The sequence below is a fragment of the Accipiter gentilis genome, chromosome 22 (assembly GCF_929443795.1).
Source record: "Accipiter gentilis chromosome 22, bAccGen1.1, whole genome shotgun sequence".
Taxonomy (NCBI): Eukaryota; Metazoa; Chordata; class Aves; order Accipitriformes; family Accipitridae; genus Astur; species Astur gentilis.
This window is the reverse complement of record NC_064901.1, coordinates 17,895,395-17,907,708: the sequence shown is the minus strand read 5'-3', so window position 1 is coordinate 17,907,708 and position 12,314 is coordinate 17,895,395. Positions and strand designations below refer to the sequence as shown.

The window sequence follows — 12,314 nt, the reverse complement described above, 5'->3', positions numbered from 1 at the left end:
TTGTCATTGTGTAAAAAGTACAGTATGTAAGTGCGCTTCACTGTTTGAATTAGGATTTAATATATGCAAACTCAAATTTGACTCTGACTTGGCTCTTTTTTTGCTGTGTGTCGCTTGCACAGTTCTCTCTGCTATTTGATAAAATGACATTCTGTTCCTCAAAAATTCTTAGCTGTTATTTTAATCTGATGTTAAAAACTGAGGTAATGCATTTTATTTAATGTATTAAGAGCTTGAACTGGAAAAAATATTAACTGCTTGAGATGTCATCTGCCAGCTTTTTTTCTTCCCCATCTTAGTTTCAAATAGAAATATCTAGAAATGCAAACTGATTGCTGACACTTGGTAGTTGAACTAAATATGAGAGCAAGCTCATCCAACTGTCTCACTCCAGTAAACACTTTTAAGGGTTCATAGCACTAAACCAAACCTCACTGAATGAAGATTTTATGTAGTTTTCAGTGGACATGTTACTAAAAAAAGATTGAAATGATGTTGCTTATTTGCTCAATGCTCCCCATTTGCATAAACTTCAAGAAAAATGCAGAGATCAGTGCTCCATGTTGGGGAGAAATGATAACTAAATATAAAGGTCTAATAATAAAACCACATTTGAAGTAGTCATTCAAGTACTCGGGGCCAATCTTTTTGTTAGTTGAGTACTCGAAGGTAAGACTTTTTGACCAATAAAGCAGTAATTTTACTTAGGAGGGAAACTGATGAAATATTACCAGTTCATTTAGGAACCCTGCAGTTTATTGTTGACGTAAACAGCTTGTTCTGTAAGGACTTGGTGCCAATACTAAGAAACAGCCTGATCAAAATCCTTGTTGACATTGTTCCTTGACATCTCCTACAGGTTTGGGGATGTAGTCCTAAAAATGGAAACACAGGAAAAGCCACAAAAGCAGTAGACATTCCAACTTTCCTAAACAGGTGAATACAGTTTCCTTAGTGAACAGACCTGGACTATATTCTGATAAATTCCAAATCTCTATATTGGAAGAGATAGCAAATAAATATTTTGTTCTGCTAAGCCAATTTCAGGAAACATGTACCTTCAAAACAGAATTGATGTAACAAATTAAAGCTTTCACACAAGACCACAACATACAGAGCTTAACAAATATATTGTTCCTAGTTCCTGCAGCTGCAGAAGTGGACATGTTCACCAGGATTTCTGCAGTGGACAAGACTTGCTTAGAAAAGCCTCGATGTTCCTGGACAATAATTTTTTTGGAAGCTGAAATGAGTAACTAGCAAAACTGTATTTATTATCCTAATCTCCAAATTTGCAAGCTTGTTACTGCTTTCCTGACAGGATGTTTTGGAGGACAGTGTGTCCCTCCCTTGAGGTCAAGGCAGGACAGGGAATAGATCTTCATCCTTAAGAACTGGAGCCATTTTAAACAATGATGCACCTTTGATATGTGATTGTCTGCAGAGAAGAAGAGTATCAGCTACAACACTTCCTCATATTGTTGTGTACTCAGAAACACGTCACTACGAAAGTCTCAAATCTTTACAAAGTCCATGTTGTAAACTGGAGTGTGTGCAAAGCTGTTATTTGTGAAAGCTCAGTTTCTTGTAGACCTTTATACTAATTAGTTTAAAACTCTACCCCTGCTTTTTAAATATAGTTTAGCAGGCTGTTTTACTCCATGTGACACAGCTGTTTTAAATGTAGCAAGGTAAATGTTGAGGGGGATTTTTTTGGTGTTTTTTTGTTTGTTTGTTGTGTCCCATCCCCCCTGTCCCATCCCCTGCTGCCCTCCCGCGCCAAATCTTGACTTTTAATTTACATCCTTCACATCTATATAGGCTGACTAGTAAACAACTTAATAGTAGAATTGGAGGGCTGGGTTGGTGGGGATTTTGGGGGTTTGTTTTTAAAGCTGTTTTTTCTGCTGGAAGTCTCCTTTTGAACTTTTCAATATGGAGCAACTGCCTTCTGTCCTTATGGGGCTGTGAGTTGGTGTTAGGTGAGTGCTTCTTCTGGATTACTTGGATTACTGCTGCTCATTATGGATTACTTGGATTACTGCTGCTCATTACGTAGGTTTCCCAATTTGAAGGAGTGTCACTAGTTTAATTTCAGTGGCATGGATGTAACATTTCAAGAACTACTTGACACACAGAATGCAGGAGGTATCTTGCCAACTAATGAAGATTGGGTTTCTTTGTTCACTGGCCTGCACACTAAATTCTAAACCAGCGGTTTAATATGTTTTCCCAGGTGTAGCACTCTGCATATGGGGGTGCTGGTCTGGAAAATCTGTCCTGAAAGTGTTGTCCAAAAAAGCTGAATCCCATTTTGCTGATGTCATATAATACGCTTTCAGATGAGTGCAAAGGAGCTGTCTTTGTAAATTAAAATGAAATTATGAAGGGAGGTGTGTGTGGCATGCTGTGTTGTTGTTATTTTTTTCCCCTAAGATCTGAATGTAAATCTGATCTCTGATTACAACTAAAAGAGCTGCCAGAAGATCTAATGCAGTGGTTTGATAAGGGGTTAGCTCTTTGGGGAGGAGGTTTGGGAATGAATATCAATTTTCATAAAAGGTTTTATTTTTCATGTTTAAAAAAAAAAGTGCTCTGTTCAGGCAGTAGACTACTGACCAGAACGACCTTTGAAACAAAATCATTGTTTATACAAAGCTGTAGACTTGCTTCAAAGTAGAAGTTTTAAGTACTGATACTTGCTAGGAATTTAGGATTTAATTAAGAAGTGGCTGACATGCAGAAAGCCACATGCCAACTTAAGCTAAATATGTAGAATTCTAATAGAAAAATGATATAGTAATTAATAGCACCTAGCAATTTCATCAGGGATTATAATTATTTTGTAATTCTAAGTAAACTAGACATAATTTTGGCACTTGTGGCAGCTGTAAAGCAAACCTTTTCCCTTTAAAGGGAAAAAAAAAAGGTGGGAAAAGGATAGGAGAGGAAATAATGGGAGACAGGGTGTTTAGCCCATTTGGATTAGATTTAATATTCACATCATAGTGGTGTGTTGACTACTGTGATGAAAACTTTCTATTAGTACCTTCAGGGAGATGGGCAAGAGGGGATTATAGCTGTGACATTCCTACTGAGAGTCTTTAATTTTGGTTTCTACAGAAATGAAGAGGACAATTGTCCACTCCCAAGCCTTCCTGAATATAAATGTGATGTTGCTTTTCACTTGCTGGATTGATACTGTGGGTTGGGGTTTTTTTTTTTGGTGGGGAGAGGTGTTTGGGGTGTTTTTTTAGCTGAGAACAGAAAATGAAGATGGAAAGGCATGAATTTTCCTTGAGGCCGGAGCTTGCAGAGAGGCAGTTTCATCTGTCTGTGTTCTTTGCGTGGGTTACTGAGGTCTGAAATCTGTTGGGGCAGCGGGGCAGTCCACCTGGGAAGCTGTGACAGAAGGCCACAGCAGAGTGGCGCTGGGCTCTCTGAAGACCTTTGTCTTCACTGTATAGAATACGTACAGTACTAGTCCAAGCTCTTCTTTAACCCATAATCCCAAGCATAGTAGTGATTTGGGTTGATTTAATTCAGGAATCATTTTTGCGTGTGGATGAAGGGAGTGGGATAAGATTGTGTATGAGCCAAGCGTTATTCTGCAGTGAAACTTCACAAGTTAAGTGAGCTGGAAGTCTGGCCCTAACTTATGTTTTCTATTAATATTACGACTTGATTTTGTACTTTGGTTACCCTAAGTCTGGTGGAAAGTGTTTTTTTTTTTTCTTTTTTGTCCCCCCCCCCCCATTTGCCTGTAGGATATTTTGCTACGAATGTGTTCAAAACATAACACTTTGGTATATGTTTAAATAGTAATTGATATTGGGGGTAGGTATTTCCTGATACTTAATGATGGTTTTGAAGAGTTAGTCATCATTGGCCAGGAAATACCAGCTCCAGATTAGACTGAGTTCAGTTATCTAAAAGATATTTCAGTGTCCATCTAAATGTGGTACATTGTCAGAAACATTGTGTTCATAATAGCATCTTGTTTTGGTGTTTAATTATAGAATAAGTAGTGGTATGTGGGTTGTGTGCTCTATAAATATGTTGTCTTGGAGCCATTGCCTCTGCTGCCCCAGCTTTTGGGAAGTGGTCAGACAGCATTGCCTAAAACTTGATTTAAATTCTGTAACTGTAAGAATTGCTTCTGGATTCTCAAATTGAAGAATACTTGCTACTTCTTCTGCCTACCCCTTGGCAACCACAGTTGCTGTCTATGTAAATTTTACAGTATACTTAAGTTTGGGATTAAAACTGCATCTTTTCAAGTTGATCAGGTTCCCTTCCACTTTCCGAATGGGTATGGTGATTTTGTGAATCATCAGGAAGCATTTGTTTTCTCTCAAGAGTCTTACAAATGTTTACATCAACTTATATTCTTCCATTTACAGATTGACTTGGTGCATGTATATACTTTTTCCTTGTCATTGACAGAAAGTTAAAGCATTGATATTAGACAAAATTGGTGTTTTATTCTCTCCCCTTCCCCCTCCCACAACCTCTATGCAGATTGAAGGAGGGGCTTCTTTTGCTAATTATACTCTTTCCTACCATAGCAAAAGCATTTTAGACTTGTGTTGGATTTTCACAGAAGTTCATCAAACTTTTTTTCAAGGTGAATTACCAGTCTTTTGATAGGGTTGAGCAGATGCCTTGATAAACTTTAGGTCACTATTTAAGAGATCTTGAGAGATAAAATACCAGTAAGGCTGAGTAATGTTTCCTTTTTAATCCCATTCATCCTGCTTACCTCAGTTTAGATAAAGATGTGCCTCCTCCTTGCAGGAAAGGGTGCAGATGTGATAAAGTCTTTTGTACCAGCCAATAAACTGGTCAAATAAACTAGATGTGGAGTGTACAGTAGATGGTGTGTAATGATCTTAATAGCTTAGTTATGTAAAACCAAAACCACCCCCAAATTGCTGATGATCTGTATAATAAGTGTATCTTGTTACTATATAACTTCTGCATTTTTTTCTATGTTATTTTTTCAATATTAAGTACTCTCTCAAGGGCCTGAAATGCCAGATGTAATTTATCATGTAATGCTATTTGAAAGCACTTCCACAGTTTTTTGTGGGTGGATATAAATTAATGATGATGTTAACTCTTCCATGGTTAGGTAGTCAGAATTCGGAAAGTGTGAAATCCTTTTCCTAGTTTAAAAAAACCCACCAAAACATATTGGCAAAAATTCATTGTACAGTGTTAAGATTGGACTCTGCATCTTTATCTTATAATAAAATTGAGGTATTGAATTTAAACCTTCTTATAAAAGATTAGATTTGATACAGTTAAAAGGCAAAATCACTTCTCCAGTTACAGCTATAGTTCTGCTGATTTGAGGCTGCTCAATGCTTTAATGTGGGAAGTAGCAATCCAGAGAAGTGCTCTTATCAAATAATTGCATGTGCCATTGTAAAGGGATGGGATATTTTACAGAAAAAAGAGGTAGGTATGTTATAGTGGACTTCTTTGTCATTCAACAGTGTGTTCAGAAAAGGTGGTACATCTTTGTGGATGACAGCAGTATGTCACTTCCTACAGTAACAGAGCTGCTGTCTCGGAATCCTTACTCTTCTGCTCTCTTTGGTGAAGCAGGCTCTTTGCAGTTTGGAGGTCTCTAATTTTCAGATGGGTAGTTAGTCCCTGCTCTTCTGGGACATGTGCATCTTATTACTTGATCTCTCTAAACCCAGTAACAGCTCGTACAGGGTTCATACTCCTGTGCTTTCAATCCAGTGTACAAGCATTAGCTTGTACTTGGCGTGATAGAATAAGTAAGTTTATTGAAGAAAACTGGACAAAAATGCAGAGGCTGGTGTATACCAATATGAAAAAACTCTGGTAGTTATAACCAAATATTGTTTTTGTTTTCTGACATATAAAAAATAAAAGTATTTGTAAGCGTTTGCAGACCCCTTTTCCAGAGATACTTAGTCCAGATATTTGCTCCCGTCTTTACTATCTAGGTAAACCATGTTGACTGAATATTTGTGGGGAGTTGAGGGGGGATTAAAAGCACTGGTGACTTTTGTAATTCAAGGCTGAAGTGACAAATTCTGGGAATGTCTTCCTGACCGTCTTAATCTCTTTTCTGTCTTTTGGCTTCTTTCCTTCTCAGGACAGGTGAATTTTTGTAGCTGTGACCTTGTAAAAATGTATATTGGGACTTAACTGTGTAATTGTAGGCCTCTGTGCTTCCATTAAGTATTACGCTCCTTTGGAATAGGCTAAAACTTCCCACTGTCTAGGCTTGTAATTGTCTTATTAGTACACCTAGAGATCCTTTCTTCTGCATGGTTATTTTTATAGGTGCGTGCTGAAGAGTAAAGTAGCTCTATCAGTCAAACAACAACTTTTGGACATGGTGAGTGAAAGCAGGATTCATGAATAACACTTGATTCAATTTATAGAACTAAACATACTACGTGGTTTACATATGAGAGCCAATTTAAAATGTTTCACTCTGGACGTTACCCTGCTCCTTGCCAGTTGTTTTTGCCAGTTTTCTTAGGTTATCGGTGAGCACAGCTGGAACTGGCTAAGCCTTGAAGGTGCAGAGGGAAATGAGGCATCTCCTGTAGAGAGCAAGGAACCTGCAGGTGGCCTGTCCCACTGATGCAATTGCTCAGGCTTTGCAGAAAAGGCATGGTGTCACTGAAGGTCTTGCTTAAGTTGTTGTACCCAAGAGGAGGACAGTTAGCGCCTGCTAAAAACCACTGGTTTCCGTTCTCTGTAATGGAAGGATGGACTTTATGAGCACTTTAACTGCAGAACCAAAAAAAAAAAGGGTGCAGTAGATTATTTTTAATTTTATGTTGACAGTCTCAGTGCTGCTTCTGGTGGAATGCAATAAATGGCAGTCATGGTAAGCTGTGCTAGTTTCTGTAGCAGGATATAGCTACTGCTTCTAATAGAGGTGTCCCAAATGTATTATGATTGTAGTAGTCTCTTACAAAATGTTTGCTTGGGAGTCAGGTGCCTCAGAACTGATGCAGGTGCTACCAAAACCTGTGCAAAAGCAGACAGCTGAAGATGGCTTCGGTTTGTGTGCACTGCAGTGTCTTACAGATCTGAGTTGGGAACCTCAGATGTAGCCTTTATTTCAACCCAAGGCTGTGTCCAGTTTGTTTAGGTTTCCCAGAAGCTTTTCAGTGTGCCTGACCCAGAACGAAGGCTGTCCAGGCCCTTCCTGTTGTGTGTCATGTCTGTGTACCCAATGTGAGGGGATGTGGGTGGTGAAGAGAATTTGCAGGGAGTGTCTTGGGGCAATCTGTACAGCGAAGCCTGTGTCACAGCCACGTTCTCGCCTTACGCTCTCATTCTTGCAGAGGTTTACCTTTTCGTGCTCTGAGTTTTTGAGAATTGTATCGTCTGGATTTATTTGTGTGTACTGTAACTGGCCAAGTCTGTGTGGGTAGTCATCAGTGGGCTTCTTAAAACAACAGACATTTTTTTCCAAATGGTAAGTTAAGTACTGTGGAAACCAACAACTTAATTCTGCAGGTAAAAGTGAGCGTTTCATAGGAGGCTTTTCAGATCCTGGGTGGACTGGATTCAAATTATTAATGGTGGTATTTGTTAGCACTTCTGATTGAATTAGGTACGACAATGTACTCTCAGTCAGTTCTGCTTTCTTAGACCAGTTGAGTAATGTGTTTATTCCCTGCACTAAGCTTGTGAACTTCCCCTTCATTTCTTGTAAACTGAATACCGCATCTTTTTACCTTAAGATTTTGTGAGTTTTAAATTTTGAGAGATTCTGTGGAAGATTGTAAATGAATTGTGAGGCATCCTCAGGAATTTTATTCCTTTTTAAATGTGCATTCTAATGTAGCTGAGAACATTGTCTACAAGTGCTTTTTAAGTTCTCTGAACTCATCTCTACCAAAACTTTTAAATTTAGTGAGATCTTTAAATAATATTTATAATTGTACTCATAGTGGGAATCTTTAACCACTTAGAATGGATTCAGAAAATTAGTTACTAGTTACTGATCTGTTGAAACAGTTTGAACCTTTGAAATGTATTAAATACTGGAGGGTTTTACATTGTATTTGATAGTTAAATTTGAATGTTTCTCTCGTTTGAAGACTTGAGCCTTGCTTGGATTTGCTTTTAAACATCATACTCAATAAGCAGATCCATAATGCTATTAATATTCAGATTTCTACTCAAAATCTATTTCTTCTGTGATGCGTGTCAATAATTAGCCACCTTAAAAGCTGGGTAAGGTGCCACTTAGCAATAGCTGTGCTAATGATGAAGTAATTTCTTTTTACTCATGTTTTAGTCCTTATTTCCTTTCCTCCTCAGACCTAGGACATAATGCATAGTCAGTAATACTGACACATGTTGCCGGCTCCCGTAATCTGTGGGTAACTATCTTCGAAAACCACGTTGTTTATTTTCTTCCCCATTCCCAAAATAATTGTATGAAGGAGAATTAGAGCCAGAGGATTCGGTTCTGATTTTGCATCAAGGTAATAATGGATTAACTTTACATAATGTGCATCAACATGGGATGCTTAGGTTTTACAGAGGTGTTCAGTCATCTCTCTTGCTGGTATATTGCAATTCCCAGGGTCCCTTCTGGAGTCTCCCTTCAGGAAAAAGGAGAGCTTCACATGTTGTAGCTATTTTAATTTTACCAACATAACTGTTTTTATGTCTAACGTAATATTATTATCCAGCAGGAAATACAGCCTCCTACTGTGAACCTCAAGACTATCCAATATTTTAGGAATGCCTTCTAACCGTCTTTCCAGCATCAGGGAAATCAGTATGTCAAATAACTCTGTCTTGCACAATCTCCACCCCTCTACCTCTTTAGGGAAAAAATTTGCAAGCTTGCTTTAGGTGTCCTGACTATTGTGGAATGCAGGATTATATATTTTTTTTAAATCTAGTCAGATTTTAATTGTTTCACAAATCCAGGGTGGCTTCCAGAAGAGGGCCTTAACAGTAACAAAATTTACAAAAATCCTTCTTAGTAGAAAACTCACTTAACTACAGAGAATATTTTGAAAAGTAAAAATACTCTTCGTAGAACAGCATCCCTCCAAAAAAAACAATTAAACAAAAAAACCCCTGGAGTAAAAACAAACTTCAAAAACTGTAGCGGATCGTATGTATGTTCATCTATGAATATGATCTTAAGCATGGGCAGATTTTAGGTATGTTCTGTGAAGTTAATTTATCTGGTCATTCAAACCTTTTTGGATCTTTTGCTTTATTAGATGATAATAAGGAAGGATGTAATTGGCTTATCTGCTCAGCTCTGATGTCCGAGTTTTAATTCATGCTGTTTGAAACTTTTAAAGATTAATCTCAATTAGTCTGGAAATTACCACTACATCAGGAATTATAGAAGTTAATTTTAATAAAAAGTATTCAGTCAGAGTCTGTTGTCAAGTTAGTAACCTATACTATGATTTTTCACTGCAGAAGCAGGATAGGAATGATACGGAGCAACTGCCAGTCTTACAGTCCCTCTCTGAGACAGAAAACATCGAAATGCCTCTTGCTGCAGAGTTGGGTCTGCAGTACAAAACTCGGACCTCCAGGGAGGCTGCTGATGCTCCTTAGCCTAGCCTAGCAGTATGTCAAATATATTTGTGTTTTGTCTTCATCCTTATGTCTTGTGCTACAGGGCAGGCTGCTACCAGTTAATGTATTTTTTCAAACAAATTTTACTTGTTTTATCTAGAAAAGATAAATTCAGTAACAGGATTGTACTGCATGCATCAGTGTGTAATATATGGGGGAATTTGTCTATAGCCCCAAACCCTGATTTCTTCCACAGCCTTATCTCTCAGTTGCTCTGTTTTCATGAGAGTTCAGAGTGCACCGGCCGTATGCCTTAAAGTAGGCCCCTTCCTGAATCTCCTCTTCTTCCTTAATTTTATATCGCTGAAACTCTACTCAGTGTGTAATTAGCATTTGGGTCTCCTACATATGACTCCAATCTTCTCCTATATCTACAGAACCAGATATTTATAGCAAACCTGCCTAAACTTATTATTCCAGCAGTGAGAAACTGATTCAGTGCGCGTTGTGATTTCTCCTGCGCCTACGTCAGTGACCAACTGTTGAGTTTTGGCATGCGTTGCATTCCTGGGTGTGGTTGTAGGACAATCCAAGATAGCCTCGGTTATCTTGGCTTTGTTACAGCAGCCTGTCGAAGTTCAGAGGTTCACATTAGAGGCTATGAAAAGCATTTCATTCCAGATTGTGAAGTTATTTTTTCACCTTCATCTTTACTTCTTTTTTTACAAGATTTGAGGGAGAGAGAAGTTACATGGGTAATAAGAAAGGCCTGGTGTAGTTCACAAACTCAATAAATTTTAAAAATATTGTGAGTCATAGGAATAAAAATTTCTGTAGTTGTGGTTGCTTTTCAGCTTTGGAGTTTAGAATTGTGGGTATGCTGAATTTAATCCTATTCTTTCTGCTATAGATGCAGGGTTAAGGAGGTTTCATCTTGTAACACTAGTAAGTCTACTTCAGCCAGCATGACCGTAACGTTTAATCTTGAGAAGCTTCTAAAATGGAAGTTGACTGACAAAGACAGGACTCAGCTGTGAGTTAAGGTTGAACACAGAAGGACTAAGTACGGGAAAGAAAAAGAAGACTGGGCGTGGAAAAAGAAAACCCACAGTAGTTTTCAAACATGATGCATAGACTGCAGCCCCTTCTTGCGACAAGGAACTCCCAACAGGCAATGTGAATATGCGTGTACTGGAAACTGTTGTCACTTAAAAGTGTTGGCATCCCTCAAACTCAAGACTTGGAACACCTAAGAAAGTTCTGTTGGTTTGTATATTCAGACTCCGTAATTTATAGAAATATTTCTGTATAGTGCCTGTATAAACAGTGCTGGAGGTCAACTGCCAGTGGTCATATTTCACAATAGAGAGAGGTGGAAAATGAGAATGTGATTTTTGCAGATGTGGCCTCTTTCTTTATAGAGTATTTTCTCATAGACAGTGAGGAGACGATAAGAATGTGAAAGTCATTAAGAACTCTGAACTTGTTCAAATACTTCACCTCTCCTTAACAGGAAAGATGGAGTGACGAAACTAGGCTGCTCTTGCAAATTCTTACATTGCTACTTTTGCAGCTTGATAAATTTTATTGAAGAAGCCTTATTTATGCAAAATGTTGAGTGTAAATAACTGAAGAACATGTTATTGCATAGATGATTGATCTTTTTTGGGTAATATTTGTGAGTTTATCAACTTAGCCTAACCACTGGAAAAAATCAATTTGGTATAACTCTTAAATATGCTTGGTGTGAAATTTGAGGAAAGGTGGTTTGTGGCTTCCAACAATACTTTTTGAGGCATGTAATACAAATGCCAGTAGATACTTGCATAATTTTACTGTCACGAGGCTAAATTGGCCAGATAAATATATGTAATAGCTACTTGGCTTTTTCTCCTCCTGATTTATAAGAGTTCTGCGATGCTGCTCTTTCGGAGTAGGAATCCAGCTTCTCAAGTCTCAATGCTGGGAAACCTGTGTGATAAAATGCTTGTACTTTTACTCTCTACAGTGGTAAGCTAGGCTGCTACAAATGTCAGAAGAAACCTCTTACAGAGAGATGAGTTCTATAGTTCTTGTCTGAGAACCCTTTCCTTTTCCAGGAAATAATACTGCCGGAGGAGACCACTGCCTTTAATAGTGGTAGCTGTTTGTTTGATGCGATGTGTGCAGCTCCAGAAAGCTGCAGGTAAGATGCTGCTGTGTAGATGATCTCGTGAGGTGAAGTTTGAGCTGGGAAGATACAGAACAAACCATAAGCAGAGTAGAAGGATGGCACTGTAATATAGATAAGTGGCACTTGATGGACAATCAGCCTTTGAAATGAAATTTGTCCTTTAAGAAGTAATGTGAGGTTATTTGCACCCAGCAAGTGCTAGAAAATGCACCCTACCCATTCTGATGTAGACAGCCTTTGGTTTGTTAGTGCTTTGTTGATGTATGTTTGCAAGACACTATTTGGCATCAGTTAACCAGGGGTGAAGATTGCTAAAGCTGCTGGAACAACAGTGGAGTTTGAGTGGACTTTCTAAGTTCTGCCATGTGCACTAATGTTTTCCAGCCAAGTGAAATATGTGGCTTTGGTAATCTCAAAGGGACATAAAATGATGCTTATTCCCACTGGGGTTGAGGTCAAGATCCACTCTCGTGGAACTTGCCAGTGAGAAGGGATTATGCCAGCTTCTTAGGAGATCTGATTTTCCTAGAGTGCAACAAGCTGGCTTTCTATCTCAATTCAGTACCTATGTGATTGA

The 12,314-nt window shown here is 38.3% G+C and overlaps 1 protein-coding gene across 7 annotated transcripts in view; it reads left to right on the top strand.

Annotated features, from left to right (window-relative positions):
- The window catches only part of NUMB (NUMB endocytic adaptor protein), a 96,094-nt gene that overhangs the window by 31,860 nt on the left and 51,920 nt on the right, over window positions 1-12,314 (top strand). The window contains exon 1 of one of the 7 annotated variants that reach the window (XM_049825374.1): window positions 11,730-11,749. The exons of the other annotated variants lie outside the window; for them this stretch is intronic. The gene's annotated coding sequence lies outside the window, so the exon portion shown is untranslated. Of the gene's footprint in view, window positions 1-11,729; window positions 11,750-12,314 lie in introns of those variants that run through there. 7 annotated transcript variants of the gene reach the window in all.